General features: G+C 42.2%; 1 pseudogene; it reads right to left on the reverse strand.

Annotated features, from left to right (window-relative positions):
* Window positions 1-19,960, reverse strand: part of LOC134222749 (zinc finger protein 23-like) — a 102,355-nt pseudogene that overhangs the window by 68,350 nt on the left and 14,045 nt on the right.

The raw sequence follows: 19,960 nt of genomic DNA on the forward strand, positions 1-19,960 counted from the left end.
ATTTGTAATAAATTTTCAGCATCGGCACTGGCGGTGCGGGAATGCCACAGTGCTATTTTTATGGTCAACCCTTTCTTCGTATGAAATGCTGGTTCGTTGAGGTTCAATGCAGCAACACATCGAGCACACCACCAATGCGATGGATTTCCTTTGAAAATGTTACAAGCGCCTCCGTGATGTTGTGTCCGCTCCGCTGCAATCGCTTTGATGCGTCTGCTCTGCGTGAAACCTTGTTCTAACTGAGGATTAGATCCAAACCCGCAAGTGATTGATTTTTGATGTCTGTGCTAGTGATGCATGTACGTGATTGGTTGGTTGACCTATTTCTAAACTGTTTATCAATTATCAATAATAAATAGTTGAAAACCAGTATTTTCAAATAAATACAAAGAAGCGTTGACTCATCCTTGATCGAATGGTCCAAAAAAATTGAAAATCCATCGAGAAACGGCTTAGATATTAAAGTTTAAAGTCTATCATATTTTCATGACGGCCCCGATTTTTGCAATCGTAAAGTGTACCCCAATATAGAAAACACAGACGTAGTCCTACGTCAAAAAGGAAAAAAAAAATAAAAAAAAATATGAATGTTGTAAAAAATTGTCACGCCGATTCACGCCGCCGCCGCCGGCCAAACACCGCCGCCGACGATTTTTGGACCGGCGCACACCTCTACTCACGATGAGATGGACTCCGGCAATGATAGCAATAACGAACGTCTAAAAATGAATTCTGCACGGAATAAAAAAAGTACCCAAAATTGGGTATTTTTAAACTTACTTTTGAGTTATTTTTTCTCTTCTCTTTCATCCACTCTTTCTTTTGTTGTCAAAAACAAAAGAGCCAAACAATCCAACGACGCCAGTTCAATACGGGAAGCCAATTTTGAGTTTTATTACCTGAGGTCGAAATTGAGTGAATTAAACTTAAATTTGGGTCAATAAATTTTCCGTTGGGTACTTTTTTAACATGGGAGTAAAGGCAAACTACTTCGACCCTACTTACTCAATTTTGGCTTCCCGTACGGATGTTCGAGGTTGGGTGAATTAAACTCACTATTGGGTAGTTTATTTCTTCCGTGTGTGTGGATTATGTTCACCAGAATACCACAGTAGCGGTTAAGAAACACAGAGTGCCTGCCAAATGGTCGGGGTTCAGCCAAACCGCACCAAGCGGGTTTTTGACTGACTTGTAATATTTAGTTCGCAAAAGGAAAACGGAAAGTATTTCATGTCAAATCATGCGTACATTTATTGAAGGATATCCTCAGTTATGGTGTTGAACGATGTCAATGAGATTTGTGAATAATTAAATCTGCTACACGAAAACCTTGGTGAAAAAATAGAAATTTTTCATTGGCGCTTGGTGTGATTTGGTAAAACACCGGCCAAATAAAGAAAGGAATAAAAAAAAATTTCGAGCTACTTCAAGCTGCTCATTGGACGTCATTATTCCACACTATTCTTCAGCTCTTGGATAGCCTTTCTCAATTCTTCTAACATATATGGTTCCACTTTCCACTCCTGCTCGGTCAGTCAACAGATTTGCGAAGCTTTCTTTGATCATGACTGGCGAAAATTCACTTTTCTTTCGCATGTTTTGATAGTTGTGGTCGAGGTCGAACGCTATTTTATCGAATGCCGTTTAAACAAACGAGTCGTTCGTCTGAATGCACTTTGACGGATGCCATTGTCGTTTGGACGAATAAATGAAAAATTTTAACTCGGAAATGATATAAAAATGAGAAGTAAGAATTGAGTAGTTAGAAGTGCAAAGTGAAAAGTAAGAAATGAAAAGTGGGAAGTGAAGTGTGAGAGTTAAAAAATAAGAAATGAGAAATTGGAAGTGAGAATCGAGTAGTAAATAATGAGAATCGATAAATGAGAAGTAAGAAGAGGGAAGTGAGAAGTGAGAAATAAGAGGTGAGAAGTGAAGAATTAGGAGTGAGGTGTGAGCTGAAAAATGATTTCTTCACTTTTTTCCCCCGCAAGAATATCCACAAGGCCACATGGAAATCACCTAATCAAGTAACGGAAAACCAAATCAACCGCGTTCTAATCGACGGTAAATTCTTCTCAGACATCACGAACGTACGCACTTACCGCAGGGCGAATGTTGAATCCGACCACTACCTCGTTGCAGTATATCTGCACTCAAAACTCTCGACGGTGTAAAACACGCATCGGAGTCGTCCGCCGCGGCTAAACATTGGGGGGCTACAAGACGGTAGACTAGCCCAAGACTACGGGCAGCAGCTCGTAGCAGTGGCACTCCCAACGGAAGAGCAGCTAGGCGCAGCGTCTCTTGGAGATGGCTGGAGAGATATTCGGTCCGCAACGAACCGCACGCAACCACTGCACTAGTGCCCCCGGATCAGAGAAACGACGAGTATGTGAATGTGAGCAGTTAGTTGAGGAGAAGAATGCAGCATTACCGAGACTGCTGTAACACCGCACGAGGGCGAACGAGGCACGATACAAACGGGCACGGAACAGATTTTTCGGAGGAAAAAGCGCCAGCAGGAAGATCGAGACCGTGAAGAGATGGAGCAACTGTACCGCGCTAATAACACACAAAAGTTCTGTGGAAAGTTAAACCGTTCACGTAAGAGCACGTGCCACAGCCCGATATGTGTAAGGACATAACGGGAACCTTCTTACAAACGAGCGTGAGGTGGCGGCAGCACTATGAAGGGCACCTGAATGGCAGACAACAATGGCGGTATGGAAATGAACCTAGAAGCACGCGCGCAGGACATGCGACTTCCGGCTCCAAAACTCCAGGATATCCAGGAGGAGATCGGTCGGCTGAAAAACAATAAAGTTCCTCGATTTGACCAACTACCAGGAGAGCTGTTTAAGCACGGTGGTGAGGCACTGGTTAAAGCGCTGTACTGGGTAATTACTAAGGTTCGGGAGGATGAGGTTCTGCCGCAGGAGTGGATGGAAGGTATCGTGTGTACCATCTACAAAAAGGGGCGATAAGCTGGATTGTAGTAACTATCGCGCAATCACATTGCTGAACGCCTCCTACAAGGTACTCTCCAAAATTTTATGCCTGCGGACTAACACCAATTGCAAAGGAGTTCGTGGGGCAGTACCAGGCGGGTTTTATGGGCGAACGCTCCACCACGGACCAGGTGTTCGCCATTTGCCAAGTACTGCAGAAATGCCGCGAATACAACGTGCCCACACATCATCTATTTATCGACTTCAAAGCCGCATATGATACAATCGATCGGGACCAGCTATGGCAGCTTATGCACGAACACGGATTTCCGGATAAACTGATACGGTTGACAGAAAAATATATTAAGCTCTTTTAGTGGAATGTATTAAACCGTCTAAGACGAATTAAGTACTGTCCATTTAATTCCACCAGTTAATTTTCGTTATCTTTGCAGATACGTATTTCGATACGATACAAGTCGAGTCAAGTACAAGACACTGAAGACGACCACACAGTTGTGGTCGAAATACGTATCTGCAAAGATAACGAAAATTAACTGGTGGAATTAAATGGACGGTACTTAATTCGTCTGATACGGTTAATCAATGCGACGTTGGATCGGGTGATGTGCGTAGTTTGAGTTTCAATGGCATTCTCGAGTCTCTTCTAAACGCGCAGAGGGTTATGGCAAGGTGATGGTCTTTCGTGTCAGCTATTTAACATCGCTTTGGAAGGGGTAATACGAAGGGCAGGGATCGACACGAGTGGTACAATTTTCACGAAATCTGCCCAGTTATTTAGTTTCGCCGACAACATTGATATCATGGTACGTAACTTTGAGAGGATGAAGGAATCCTACATCAGACTGAAAAGCGAAGCTAAACGGATTGGACTAGTCATCAACACGTCAAAGACGAAGTACATGATAGGAAGAGGCTCAAGAGAGGTCAATGTAAGCCACCCACCACGAGTTTCTATCGGTGGTGACGAAATCGAGGTGGTTGAAGAATTCGTGAAGGCTCATTGGCGACCGCCGATAACGATACCAGCAAAGAAATTCGGAGACGCATCATGGCAGGAAATCGTACGTACTGTGGACTGCGCAAAACGCTCCGATCGAATAGAGTTCGCCGCCGTACCAAACTGACTATCTACAAAACGCCGACCGGTAGTTCTCTACGGACACGAGACCTGGACGATGCTCGTGGAGGACCAACGCGCACTGGAAGTTTTCGAAAGGAAAGTGCTGCGTACCATCTATGGTGGGGTGCAGATGGCGGACGGTATGTAGAGGAGGCGAATGAACCACGAGTTGCATCAGCTGTTGGGAGAACTATCCATCGTTCACATCGCGAAAATCGGAAGACTGCGGTGGGCCGGGCACGTAGCCAGAATGTCAGACAGTAATCCGGTGAAAATGGTTCTCGATAACGATCCAACGGGAACAAGAAGGCGAGGTGCACAGCGGGCAAGGTGGATCGATCAGGTGGAGGACGATTTGCGGACCCTCCGCAGACTGCATGGTTGGCGAAGTGCAGCCATGGACCGAGCTGAATGGAAAAGACTTTTATGTATTGCACATGCCACTCCGGCCTTAGTCTGCTAATAAATAAATAAAATTCTATGCCCGCCATTGCATGTGTATGTATCTTGTGTGGCAAGTACAATGGATACACAATGCCCAGGGAGTCGAGAATGTTTCCCACCCGAAAACATCCTAGACCGGATGAAGATTCGAACTCGCCACCATTTCATACTACACACTTCGCTTTTTTGACTTCTCAGCTAAAACATAGACAATTAAAGATAAATAATTATTATTATTATTATTTTTTTTTTTCATGGCTGCAAAATGGTGGCCAAGGAAGGAGCGCCCAACAGAGCTCTGGTCCCCACAAGTCCCTATCTCACGCTTCCACGGGTCGTCCGATGACAAAAGACCGCCAGCTAAGGGTTGTGTACTTAGCTGGTAGTGCAGCCTGGGCACTGTTGTCCTTCTGACATCAGCTAGAGTGAGAAGGTACGCCTCGAGCGTCTGTTCACCAGGAGGTGCGGCTCAAACAGCGTCTGCCTGGTACCCAGCGGCTGATTAACGAAATGCTGTATCGCGTCAGCTATACCTAAGGTGGCAGCCCCATCATCGCGATGTAGGTAACGCGACCCCGGTAAGGTAGCTTACTGAAGCCTCTCAAATACCACGAAAAATGGAGATAGAAGAAAAGAGAACGTTATTTTTGGCAACCGACCCGGCAACGAAATAAGGACTATGATTGGAAACTCGGTACCTGGAATGTCAGGACCCTAAATGAACCTGGACGAGTGAGCCTTCTGGCTCGTGAACTGCAGAAGGTTGGAGTGAACGTGGCTGCTATTCAAGAAGTCCGATGGCCTAGATCCAGAGAACGTTAATTCCGTGGACCCACGACCAACACTGCATTCAAGTATAACATCTATCACAGCGGCGGTGAAAAAGCAGAGCATGGAGTTGGTTTCGTAGTGATGGGCAAGCAGATGAAGCGAGTGATGCGGTGGAAACCCATTAGCGAACGAATCTGTGTGTTGAGGATACGGGGCAAATTCTTCAATTACAGCCTAATCAACGTTTACGCACCGACAAACGATAAATCCGACGACGTGAAGGATACGTTTTATGAATGTCTTGATAAAGCCTATGGAGAGTGCCCAAAGCATGACGTGAAAATTGTTATCGGAGACGCTAACGCTCAGGTCGGTAGAGGACTTTTCCGTCCCATAATCGGTAGGAGAGCCTTCACTCCGCTACCAATGACAACGGCCTACGGCTAGTAAATTTTGCTGCTGCCAGAGGATGGCCATCAGTAGCACCTACTTCGCACGAAAGAACATCCGAAAGCACACCTGGAGACACCCAAATGGTGAAACTTGCAACCAGATAGACCATGTTCTGGTGGATGGGCGCCATTTCTCGGATGTTATCGATGTGCGGACATTCAGAGGTCCGAACATTGACTCTGATCACTACCTCGTTGTCAGTAAAATTCGATCACGGTTGTCCACTGTATCGAACGAAAGATCACAGCGAACGATGCGTTACAATATCCAGCGATTGTCGGCGGAAGGAGTATCGGCTGAGTACCGCCAGAAGCTCGACGAACGGATAAGTGCAATCAACGTTAGCGACAACATCAACGATCTATGGGAGTCGATCCATGGAGCGGTGAGCACAACAGCACGAGAAGTGGTAGGCAATGCACAGAGGCGACCCAGGACGGCATGGTTCGATGTGGAGTGCCAGAGAGTGCCAGACGAGAAGAACGTTGCCAGAAGCCGGATATTGGTGTCAGGTACCCGATCGTATAGAGATCGGTACAAGGAAGCAAGAGCAGCCGAAAAACGAACCCACCGCAGGAAGAAAAAAGAGTACGAAGAACAAGTGATTAGTGAGGCGCAGGAAAAATGGAGCAGAACGATATGCGGAGGTTTTATGAGTCTGTCAATGGCGTGCGGAGAAAGACAGCGCCATCTCCCGTCATGTGCAACGACCAACAAGGGAATTTGCTGACAGATAAAACTGAAGTGGCTGCCAGGTGGAAGCAACACTTCGAGACTTTGTTGAATGGAGGAAGTGACGGTGCATCGGTGAACAGAATAAATATTAGCGACGATGGACAAGCTGTGGAGTCACCTACACTAGATGAGGTTAAAAAAGCTGTCAAAGAGCTGAAAAACAATAAGGCTGCGGGGAAGGATCAGCTCTCGGCTGAACTTCTCAAACATGGCAGTGAGCAGCTTTATGAAGTTCTGCACCATATTATGTCGAAAATATGGGAAGACGAGGAAATGCCTGCTAGCTGGTTGGACGGCCTCATTTGCCCTCTCCTTAAGAAAGGGCACAGACTGGAGTGCACCAATTACCGAGGAATAACCCTCCTTAATTCGGCGTACAAAATTATGTCCCGTATTCTGTTCAACAGATTGAGACCGCTTGAAGAGTCCTTCGTCGGCGAATACCAAGCAGGTTTTCGTGAGGGCCGATCAACGACGGATCAAATGTTTACCCTGAGACAAATCCTTGATAAATTCCGGGAGTACAACTTGCAGTCACATCATCTGTTTATTGATTTCAAGGCGGCGTACGATTCAGTGAAACGGAATGAATTATGGCAAATTATGCTTGAACATGGTTTTCCGGCGAAACTGATACGGCTGATTCGTATAACGTTGGACGGATCGAAATCAAGTGTAAGGGTTGCGGATGAAATATCGACGTCATTTGTTACCTTAGATGGATTAAAGCAGGGTGATGCACTCTCGAATCTACTGTTCAATATAGCGCTCGAGGGAGCGATTAGGAGAGCTGGTGTGCAAAGAAGCGGTACCATTATCACAAAATCGCATATGCTCCTGGGATTTGCGGACGATATCGATATTATCGGAATTGATCGCCGTGCCGTGGAAGAGGGAGACAGCGAGGATTGGACTCACGATCAATACCAGCAAAACGAAGTACATGGTCGCTGGCAATCAACGTGGGTTCATTAGTGGTGGTGGTAGCGAAATAGTGCTGGATGGTGAAAAATTTGAAGCGGTAGAAGAATTTGTGTATCTTGGAACATTAGTGACGTGCGATAATGATGTTACCCGCGAGGTGAAAAGGCGTATTGCAGCTGCAAATAGGGCTTATTACGGACTTCGTAACCAGCTTAAGTCCCGTAGTCTGCAAACGAAAACAAAACTCGCGCTGTATACTACTCTGATTCTTCCGGTGGCTTTATACGGCCATGAGACATGGACGTTAAAGGAGGCTGATCGGAGAGCTTTCGGTGCTTGTTGAGCGTAAGGTGCTGCGGACAATACTCGGCGGTAAACAGGAGAACGGTATCTGGCGGCGTCGCATGAATCACGAATTGTACCAGGTGTATAAAGGGCTGGATATTATTAAGCTTATACAACACGGCAGACTACGGTGGGCTGGTCACGTTGTTCGTATGCCGGAAGAACGACAAGCGAAGATAATATTTAGTAGAGAACCCGGAAGAGGCCGCAGGCTTCGTGGAAGGCCGCGTACACGATGGCTTTTTGCAGTTGAAGAGGACCTGAGGGCGCTCAATGTTCAGGGCGACTGGAAGCGATTGGCCCAGGATCGAGTCCAGTGGAGAAGGATACTCCATTCGGCGTAGGTTCATCGAAGAGCTGTAGCCCATCAAGTATTAAGTAAGTAATTATTTTTTCAATTTCAGAAAGTTTGAAACAAAATTATTTAAATTAAATTAAAATTCACCGAACATTTGAAATTGCTAAAAAGATCCAAACTTTCCAAACAAAAATTTGCATTTGGTTCGCCCTTTTATTGTTTTCATTTCACTGGTACGTTTCATATACCGTGTTCCCCAAGAGCATATGTAGAAGGATATTCGGTGATGCCGGCCGGATGGTGTGAATTCATCTAAAAATAGCTTCCAAACAAAGAAAACAGAGCCGGTGACTTTTCTTTTGCTTGTCGCAAAATGAAGAATTCAAACATATATGCTGGTACTTGTGGTGCATATATGTATATTGCAGTACACATATTTCCATTTTGCATTAGTTCCATAGTTTGAATAAACCCGATGTGACGCGCATCGTTCAAAAAAAAAAGAAAAACTTTTGGGAATTTTGAAATCCAGAAGTATGAATCATAGACAGTAAAATAATTTCAAATAAACTACGAATAATCTATCTTATATTTATCTTCTTCTTCTATATAATAAAAATGAGTTTTCCTTCCTGATGATTTAACTCGCGAACGGGTTGACTGATTTGCAAGATTTTTTCCCTAATCGATTCGTTTTGGGATCTGCAAGGTTTGTATCTACAAAAAGTTGGCGAATTTATCGGGGAAATGAAAAAAAAATCATTAGAAGCAATTTTGGGTCAGCTGTTGAGGAAAACAGAACAAACGCACGGAAATTGATCTAGAGTGCGATGCTACAAATAGTTTATTGTGACATTTGCAAAACCCGGGCAAAGCTGGGTTTCTTTCGCTAGTACCTATCTAGATAAAAATGAGTTGATATTTCCTTTGAGGCAATATAACTCAAGAACCGATTCGCAAGATTTCGTCACTGATCGATTCGTCTTGGGATTAGCTGTGTTTATATATACAAAGATCAAAGAAATGATCAATTTGACAAATGCAACAGCTTTATGAGTTCTGAAGAAAGCCATCAAGCTCGAACTGAAATCGATCTAGAGTGCGAAGTGCGACGCTGCAATCAACTAAATCTCGCGCTTAGTTTCATAGGGGCGTAACTGTATTGATCGATTTCTCTTCGTCGATGTTTTCTTTTTATTATTGTACCGAATCGTTTGGTGTGATATAGGATGATTGTATCTTGCACCAGAATCAATAATCACGGTTGTAGCTTTTGAAACAATTGAGTTATTCAGAAAATATAAAATCGATTAAGAGAAATCGATCAATACAGTTACGCCCCTATGAAACTAAACGCGAGAAATGATTGATAGATCGAAGATAAAACCCGAGCGAGATCGGGCAGGTTCGCCTAGTAATATATAAAAAATAACATTGTTACACAACAATTTTTGTTTAATTACATTTTTAAATAACTTTCTATTTGGTAAGACAAAAGTTTAAAAATCAATATAAAACAATTAGTAATTTAAAGTAATGCCTGTACTGACTCGTTATAAAGTTATAAAGTTATAAAGCACTTAATTCCACTACGTCTTCAACAATATATATTTCGAGCTAAACTGCATCCCCAATATTGACGGAACCGGGTTTAAAGACCGTGGTTGTGAAATCGGTTTGGTTGTGCAAATAAGTAAATCACCATCGCCGGAGGTTTTCAATCGTACAATAGAGCTCTCTAGAAAAGAAAGGAATAAACACCGGAGAAAATGGCAACTGAAAGGATGTGCTCTGCTCAATTCTAGCTAGTGGTCAACGAATGGCAAAATGCAATCGATATATGGTAATCAAAAATTACAATAAGTTATGTGACGACGTGATGATATTGTCATCAATTAAACGATTAATCTAACAAATTATGCTGTGCTCACGAAATTCTTCAATTTTAGATTCCCCATTTTCTGCGTGAACATGAATAGAAAGAAAGCCACTCGAGTTAAGCTCCAACCAAAACGAATATAAAACAAAGATACAATTGAAAATCAAATAACCAGATCGTAAACACATTCTTTCGATTCAACAGATTTGTAATAGAAAAACGGACAAGAAAAAAAATGAAGGGCCACTACTCGTCGTGTCACAAAGCATCGGATATCCATGCCAAAGCATCATTCACACAAGCTTTTTCTTTCATTTCTGGGTTTAGCAATTCCAATGAATCGAAGACTAGACTGAAAACCTTTACGACTGCATGTTCGGAACGATTTTATTACACAATTTTATGACTTTACAGCTCTGCAAATTGGAGAGGGCTCAGAGGAGCAGCACTCCCACTTCTAAGGATTGAGTAATTGAATTGCGATTTCTGCGGTTTCCAAGTATAGGAAGGCTAATAAAAAATAACGATGCGTGTGTTTGAAACTGTTTGAAACTTTAATGCACTCAATAGCTTCAATAGTTTCTTTTTCAATGGTTCTATTTTCCAACTGGAACTTGGCCTGCTTTTTAACTTAGTATGTATTATATTTGCATTTCCACAGTTGTTAATTGAAAGCTTTTCTATAACCGCCAATTGTATGAGTAATAATTTATTTATTTATTTATTTACTAGCAGACCCGACGAACTTTGTTTCGCCTAAAATTGATTTATTGTCTGATTAGTTCTCGAGTTATGAAGAAATTGCTGGTTCATTTGTATGGGAGCCCCCCTTTCCAAAGAGGGGTTTCGAATCATCTTAAGAACCTTCCCCGGCCCCAAAAACCTCTCCATACAAATTATCACGCCGATCGGTTAAATCGTTTCGGAGTATATAAGGGTCAGACAGACAGAAATTCATTTTTATGTATATAGAAGATGATCCATCTGACTGCAATGTCTTAATGAATAAAAAAAAACATACATTTTTGCAATACCAAACGAACAATAATGCCTACAACAATAACGAAAGACAAATTTTATTTTTGAAGCGAGTGGTTTTTGATCGAAATCGTAGAGATCTTCAACTACCGTGAATGTCCGAATCATCGCCGATAGCGGCTCATCGTAGCTGAATGCTGTTCGATGGAATCGGTCCTGTAGCAATGATTGTTGCCAGAGAAAACGTTGAATGAATCAGATACAGTGGTTGGTTTCCTACTCGTCGCTGCCGTATCCAGGCGCTAACGTATATGTGAAAATAGCCAGCATGAGTTAACCACCTGAAGTTTGTATGGCGAAAGACATCTAACGAAGGTTTTCTCAACAGCAGGAACTTTTCACTCAAAACTATTTGGTCCCAGTTATGTAGGAAGGTGTCCGCTACTACGCCTATCAAATATATTTTCGATTAAAATGCTTATTTTCGAGATATTAAACTTTAGATGACTTTCCCCATACTGATTTCCGAAAGTTAACTCCTAGTGTGCCGCTGTAAGCACGCTCAAAGCAGGCGATTCATTCTGCGGAAGTCCAGAAGCGCAAGCAGCTACGGAGAATCAATTTCGTTGTTCAGTACCTTGGCAACGAATGTCTTCTTTTTTCTCCATACCATCCATACCTAGCAATTTACAGCGTATGCTGGAAGAATCATTGGATCACGCCAAGGCAAACTGCGTAATGCCATCCGAATGGACCTCCGCTGAACACGTTTAATCCTGAGGGACCACGATACATCATTTGGCGTCCATACAATAGAAGCGGTCTCAAGGATAGGTCGTACAAGCACACAATGCAGAGACTTGAAGCCAAATGTGTCGATAAAATCTTTGGCAATTTTAGCTATAAAGCCCAGCTGACGATTTGCTTTGGAGATTATCGCAGTATAGTGAGAGTTGAATGTCAGCTTTGGATCCAACATGACTCCAAGATCGGAAACCATCTCAACTCTTTCAAGTATCGTGCCGTCTATCCGGTAATCGAACAATATTGGCTCCTTCAATCGATGGAACGTCATCACGGAACATTTCGGAACACTGATAATAAGTCGGTTCCGATGACACCAGGCAACAAAAATATCCAGCAAACTTTGTAATCGGCGACAATCATTAGCGGATCGAATTATCAAATAAATTTGCAGATCGTCAGCATAGATGTTTTTGCAATCCAGTCCACGTTTTGCAGCGACATCGTTGAAGAATAACGTGGACAGCAATGGTCACAAGTTGCTTCCCTGGGGAACACCAGAAGCAATGCAGAAGGACGATGAAACACAGGAATCAATTTTCACTCGGAGTTTCCTTCCAGTTAGGTAAGAGCTCAACCATGATGAAAATTTTGTGGAGCTACCGAGACGAAAAAGTTTGGTCAGCAGCATGCTGTGGTCGATTTCTACTTGAGCCTTGCTTTCAATGACATTCAAGCAGGTGTTAGTAAAAACTAGCAAGTTTGTAATGACCGACCTTCCTGGCATAAAACCGTACTCATCTGTTGAGATGTAATTCTTCGATTTACTAAGAATCATCTCACTATTTATATATTTACTCACTATTTATACATGTAGGATTGCTTCCAAAGCTCCGGAAAGATGCCATCATCGAGAGAGCGTAAGAAAATAGAAGCGAGAGGCTCGGCAAAAACAGTAGAACAGCGACAGAATAAAACAGATGGAATCCCATCTGGACCCGGAGACAGAGAGCTTTTCAGCTTCTTGGCGGCTGCGATGACCGTTGCGGGGGTGACCACGAATGTTGTTAGGCTCATCAAGTTCAAAGGAACGTCTAGCGAGGTGGATTCAGCTTCGGCATCGGTAGCAGAGCTTTTATTGAATATGGATTAAAAAAAAATCTAGCGAACAGTTCACAACATTCCGCAGATGTTTTCGCTTTCAGCGTTGTCATACACCACATTCTTTGGAAAAGATGAGTTTTTCCTTTACTGTTAACGAACTTCCAAAAGCTTTTGGGATTACGTTTAAGATTAGTTTGTACTTTCATAATGCTGACCTTATACAATTCCGAATTCAAGCTGCGGTAAGTCTTACTAGCACGTTGGAAGTTTGCTCTCGAGAGACCGTTGCGCACGATCCTTTCGCTCACTGGCATTTTTTTCCCTTTTCAACTTTCTTAGTAATGAGGTACTCCAAGCAGGTGACTTTGTGCGCCGTTGAGCAGGAACATCTGCTTGTAACCATTGTTGAACGATGAAACAAAATTTATTCACCATTTCATTAACATTCTGACATTTAAACAGTCCCAACCAACATTTTGAATACCTTGCCAAAATCCAGACCTGGTTTATCGTCAGCACCATGCGAGTAAACACGGAAACGGAAGTTCACGTCACGCTGGGAAAGATATTTCCAACGGAGGATGATGCATATACACAGGCAACAAAGCAACTACAGCAGAGTTGACGTTTGGTTTATAATTATCGAAACAGAACACAAGGTCCAGTGTACGGTCGAATTGATTACGATGGTAATTAATCTGCGTCATTCCATTCCGTCAAGTAGTGCAGCACTTGATGCAAGAACAGACAAAGTGTCAGCTATCAGCACGTTATCATCAGTATTCAGAATCCACTGTAGACGGGGTTGGTTATATATAACCCCCGCAAATCAACACATGGTCATCAAAGGACGCATTGTCACACAGATCACGAACGGGGGCTACATGTTCGTCAAGGAGTTCCACATGGTGGCTACGATCAGGCGGAATATAGACGGCACCATTTAGCAGATGACGACTCCCAATTGTGATATCGTCAAACACTTGCTCAAGTCTTTCACCAAAACTTGTACGTAGGAATAACGATGATTAACTGCTATCAGGACTCCGCCGAGACTTGTCTTGTTGATGTTTATACGGTTACGATCACAGCGAAACACATTGACTGACGATCCGAAAATTTGCAGAGAATCGATGCATTCGTTTAATCCGTTCTCGGTCAGTATTATGACGTCGTAGTTGCAATCAACCACAGCCAAAAACAAATCGTCGATTTTCGTTCTCAGCCCCCTCACGTTCTGGTAGTATATAAATACAAGGTCAGCTCGAGAGGTAGTCGTCTGCAATCTTTGCAATATAGCACGGTTGAGTGTGTGGGAAGAAGAAGTAAAAAACGAATACTCGTCTGTGATGGCATTAAACAGGTGTCTGATTGATGTCCACCGTTCCGTCAGTCAGTCCGTCCAGCCAACTCGATGCTAGCAACGCCTGCTCTTTCAGTGACGGTTCGAGACCAACTTTTAATGAAACGAACGACATGTTCGAGACATCTTTTTCTTTAGGAACTAAGCGAATCACATCACACGGAGATTGCAAATCCAGGCACTATTTTCTGTACATCATCGGATGAAATGCGAGGATGGAGGCCAGACAAGTACAGCCAGAACTTGTTTTATTTATTATCTGACTAAGGCCGGAGTGGCCTGTGCTGCACATAAAAGTCTTCTCCATTCAGCTCGGTCCATGGCTGCACTTCGCCAACCACGCAGCCTGCGGAGGGTCCGCAAATCGTCCTTCACCTGATCGATCCATCTTGCCCGCTGTGCACCTCGCCTTCTTGTTCCCGTCGGATCGTTGTCGAGAACCATTTTCACCGGATTACTGTCCGACATTCTGGCTATAAGCCCGGCCCACCGCAGTCTTCCGATTTTCGCGGTGTGAACGTCCGCCATCTGCACCCCACCATAGATGATACGCAACACTTTCCTTTAAAAAACTCCCAGTGCGCGTTGGTCCACCACGAGCATCGTCCAGGTCTCGTGTCCGTAAAGAACTACCGGTCTTATAAGCGTTTTGTAGATAGTCAGTTTGGTACGGCGGCGAACTCTATTCGATCAGAGCGTCTTACGGAGTCCAAAGAACGTACGATTTCCAGACACTATGCGCCTCCGAATTTCTCTGCTGGTATCGTTAACCGTCGTGGGGCTTACAATATCTGCTGCCGTATTTTCGCTTTTGTTTGATTGCCCGACGGAATGTCTAACATCCATGGCACTGTGGCGTGTGGAGGCGCATGGTACATAGTGGTATAGTGTAACGAGGATGTATTTCCTCACGCAAATTTAATAGTGAAATGTTTGAATCAAACGCGGGAAATTTCAATTTTCAGTTCCTGTTGGAAATTTTTTCACATAAACTTTCACTAAGCTTCTTTTTATCTGTATGTCGGAAGCGATGAATATGATGAAGGAATAACGGAGAAGCGTTTTCTTATAAATTCGGTTATGGGATCTTTCTTCCTAATTCTTGAGTGGATTTAATCTGGAAAATCAAAACTTCTAAGTATGAGACTCAAACTGAGTAATCCACTTCCTGTGTGCATTGATGACAGATAGATACGCAAACATCTCCGTATAAGGGATCTGTGGTCATCATTGATCAGTGAATAGCAGGCCATTACTTTGCCTCTTTCAATCGAGCAACAAACGAGGTTGGACGCTTCACGACAGCATGCAAGCGTACAAACCAACGGATGGTTCGTTCGGTGGAATCGAGCCCCATATTTGGCGATCCTGCCAAATTATTCCTGATTAAACATTATTGTTGTATAAGTATCCTGCAATAAGTAAGAATGTGGGGAGAGATTGGGACATTTTTTCGGAATGAATGAATTGTTTTTTTTTTTCATCGGTTTCGACTTGTAATGTTGAAGACGCTCAGAAAGAACACCGGATTGAACGATTTGTTGTTCTCATCGGTTTCGACTTATGATGAGCATGAGCATGAGCATGATTGACCGCCCACGGTTGCTACTCCGTTACTGCCAGGTCAGCTGCAAATACACAGAGAACCAACAGATGAAGTTTGGGACTAACATCATCTTCAATGTGTAAGAACTGGTGACCCAAAAATAAGCAATACCAGCGCCGGCCGTGTCCGAATGCAGGTCAATTAAGGAATGGGTAGGAAGATGTTGACGTGATACTCGCTTTGATAGAAGCCGACGAGTCATCTGCACTTCCACGAGAAATCACTGGGATGTTGGATATATGGGGTAGGTATTGTGGCAGGGTTCGTTTTGGTAAACGGTATGCCGTGTATAGCGTGTAGTTTTGTCAATTCAAAACATAATCGAACGAACTAATTATTTTAATTACCGACCGCACTAAGCAGAACAAAATTGTCGATGACCAGCCGATCTCTCTGCTAACCGCACAAAGCAGAACAATATTTTCGATGACCGGCCGATCGTACTGCTTACTGACGCGAACTGCATCTTCACTTTCTAATTAATTTATTCACCCGCACAAAGCAGAACAACATTTCGATGATCAGGCGATCGTTCTGCTAACCGCACAAAGCAGAACAAATTATGTCATGACCGGCCGATCGCTCTGCCTACTAAATAAATCGTGACTGTACGTGACCTCTGAATGCTGAACATTTGTCTTTCAAGCAACAAACAAACATGATCTACTTTTTTTCACTCAATTCCGACAGAACATTTGATACTCCTAAATAAACGTCTCTGAGGCATGTTTTCAAGTACAGCATTGTGATTAATAAAATCTATTCACATATCCACCGCACAAGCAGACCAAAAGCTTCTGATTCTCGCGAACAATCTGCATATCATATAAAAACGCACTCTGATTTATTTTCTTAGCAACCTAATAGGTACTAGCATTTCTATCAGTCTTCAAAGAATTAGCTATGTCTAAAATGCATTTTCTACTAACAGAATGGAAAGCGAGGAAGATATTTGACAAAAGAGATAAATTTGAAATAGGCTATGAGAAGGAAGATTTGAAGACAGTCAAATAGAAGGCAAGCAAAGGCCAGAATAAATATATATTGTGATCTAGTTGGGTGAAAGTCTCTCTGAAAGAACTTCCGTTGGTATTCAAACAGAACATTCTTGTCTTAGCACATGCACAGCCAGTATTGAAAAACATCCTGGAAATGTCGGTTGTATCCCCGAGCATTTTCTTGTCTGCATTAATATTTGCAGCATATAATGAATATGACCCAAGTATTAAAACGGCCAGGCCCACCGTGCAGGCTTGAATTTGGGAGAAAATCCAGAACTCCCCGGCAATCAGATTATTTAGTAATAAATAACATGATCAACGAGAAGTTTTGAATCTACGAAAGGAAGAAACGAGGACAGCCGTACCAACCGTTTCACATTCATGGGGAAAGATGATGGACGAATCGTTGGGAGTGACTTGCTAAGAAGATTAATGTACACTGCATGGGTCCTCGACGTCTTGGGATGGGACACCGTTTTTAGTCTAGTGTATAAGATGGGCTAAATCATTCGCACAAATTCAGATAGATTACTATGAAAACATGACGAATACTTATGTACATCAGTATACAGATAGGCCTTTGTTTAAGCGCCATTACTCGCTCTCTGGAACGAGAGAAAAAGAAACAAAAGCGATGAAAAACAAACAAAAAAAAATTAACACCTAATAATTATACCATATTTACTTACAATAGCTTCGTGTCACAAATTATTTTCTCGATTATTTATTTTATTTTATTTATTTTAAACACATTTATACATTTAAAATAACAGGAGCAGTTTTCACCTTTTCCACAGATGTTACATGGAATAAACGTTTTTCGATAACAAAGTCAGTGTTTAACTTATGGTTAGTAGTAGAATGGTAGGTTATGAAGTTGAATAGTAAATTACAGGTCCAGAAAATTAAACAGTATAATATAGTTCTCGGATGACTACTCCATATGAAGTTTTATCTAAAGCTTGTAATAATGCTATTCACATAGTTACGTCTAATCTTTCCCCTTTTTATTTTTGAAGTACATAAGAAGCACGTGAAAAGCACATAAAAATGTGAATTCCTTTAGATGTTGCATTGTGTAGGCATTTTAAATTTCATTTTCTGAACTTGTTGACAACGCAGGATCTCAAAACAGATATTTTGCGTCTAACAACACATACTGCATTCGATTGAAGCAGTAGAAGTTGGTTGAAGAGATCATGTCAAGTTTAAATAACTAAATTACTTCCATATATGAGAACTAGGTACTTATCTTAAATTCCTGTGATGTTGTCCGTTAAACTGCACTTCCATTCCTAAGCCGTATTCATGCAATGAAACGTCAGAAAGAATTTTTCGGATAGCCTCCGTTCACACTTCCTGATACTACCGGCACATTCTTTTTTCACTTCCACTTTTATGATATATATAAATCAACGTTTAACCTCAATCCAATCCCGGTTCTTCAAATTATTATGACGATACAGGTCGAAACTTTCATAACCACGAATTGAAATCAAATTTATTCTTCATTTTCATTACAAACTCTTTTCTGTTCTCATCGGTTTCGACTTATGATGTCGAAGAACTCGAAGGTAGTCAGGAAGAGCGCTGGATTGAATGAATGATTTTTTCATCGGTTTCGACTTGTGACGTCAAAGGCGCTCTGGGAGAGCACCGAATTGAATGATTCGTTTTCTGGTTTGTTTTCGACTTGTGATGTCGAATGGGCTCTGGAAGAGTGCCGGATTGTTGCAGCGTTTTGATGTCGAATGTTCTGTAGAAGAGGAGCGCATTATGGACCACCAGAAGGGACGATTCAAATTTGAATCTTAATGGTGCTGTGGAAGAGTGCTTAAGCTTTAAAGCAAAAGCCAATACAGAGTGTGCTTGGAATGCCACTCGTTCGAAGGCCGTAAAATAGTAAATTGAAAAATTGTTATATTGTTATCGATATCGGGTTTTAGTTCTTGGTAATTAGTTTCAAGGGCCCTCCTTAGCCGTGCGGTAAGACGCGCGGCTACAAAGCAAGACCATGCTGAGGCTGGCTGGGTTCGATTCCCGGTGTCGGTCTAGGCAATTTTCGGATTGGAAATTGTCTCGACTTCCCTGGGCATAAAAGTACCATCGTGCTAGCCTCATGATATACGAATGCAAAAATGGTAACCTGGCTTAGAAACCTCGCAGTTAATAACTGTGGAAGTGCTTAATGAACACTAAGCTGCGAGGCGGCTCTGTCCCAGTGTGGGGATGTAATGCCAATAAGAAGAAGAAGAAGAAAAAGAATTAGTTTCAAATTGTATTGAAAAAAAATGGATGAAATGTATTCGAAAAATTGGATAAGAATATAAGAAAAAAAGATTCTGACAATGAGAAAAAACAGAAAAATTGACTTACAAGAAATGAGATTGAAAAAGCGTCTGCAGTTGGCCACTATCCGAAGATGGTGACTTCGATGCTTGATCTGGTCTAGGATGTTTACGGTTTACATTGACTCCATGAGAGGAGTGCAGGGCCGGATTTATCCGGAAGGGGGCCCGGGGCCGACAGTTTGTGGGGGCCCCAAAATGTACAAAAAAAAATTGGTTTTAGTACATAAAATTTGTGGCCACGGCCCACTGCCACTCCACCGCCCCCACCCCTTAAATCTGGCCCTGGAAGAGTGTATGCATTGTGCATGCTATACAAGGTACATAATCATGCGATGGCAGTCATATAAAAGCTTTCTATTTAAAACTGTGGAAATGCCCAAAGAACACTAACGTGAATAGCAGACCAAGCTATAGTTGAAATACTCTTGAAATACGAGGATTACAAAGAGGAAGGGATTAAAAAACTTGTTTTGTTCTATTGTTGGATTGGGATTCAACTTCTGTTCATAAGATAGAATAGGATTGGGTATCGGATTGAAAAATCGTATCAAATGCTGGATTGAAATATTTGATATTAATATTGAATTGGAATGATTTAAAATATGAAAATTAAGTACGGATATTGGATTGTAAAATTAAAATTAACTATTTGAAAAAAAAAAAACGTGGATAATTAATTATGAAAATCCCAAGTCAATAAATTGTTTTCTTTTTTTAGTGAAAAAAGAAGGAGAAAGTAAGGGTGATGGTAATCCACTTCCAGTATGCATTGATGGCAGATATGCAAATCCGTATAACGGATACGTGGTCATAATTGATCAGTGAATAGCAGGTCATGACTTTTACTCATTCTTCATCGGGCAACCAACGGG

Source organism: Armigeres subalbatus, chromosome 3 (assembly GCF_024139115.2).
Source record: "Armigeres subalbatus isolate Guangzhou_Male chromosome 3, GZ_Asu_2, whole genome shotgun sequence".
In the NCBI taxonomy this organism is placed as follows: domain Eukaryota; kingdom Metazoa; phylum Arthropoda; class Insecta; order Diptera; family Culicidae; genus Armigeres; species Armigeres subalbatus.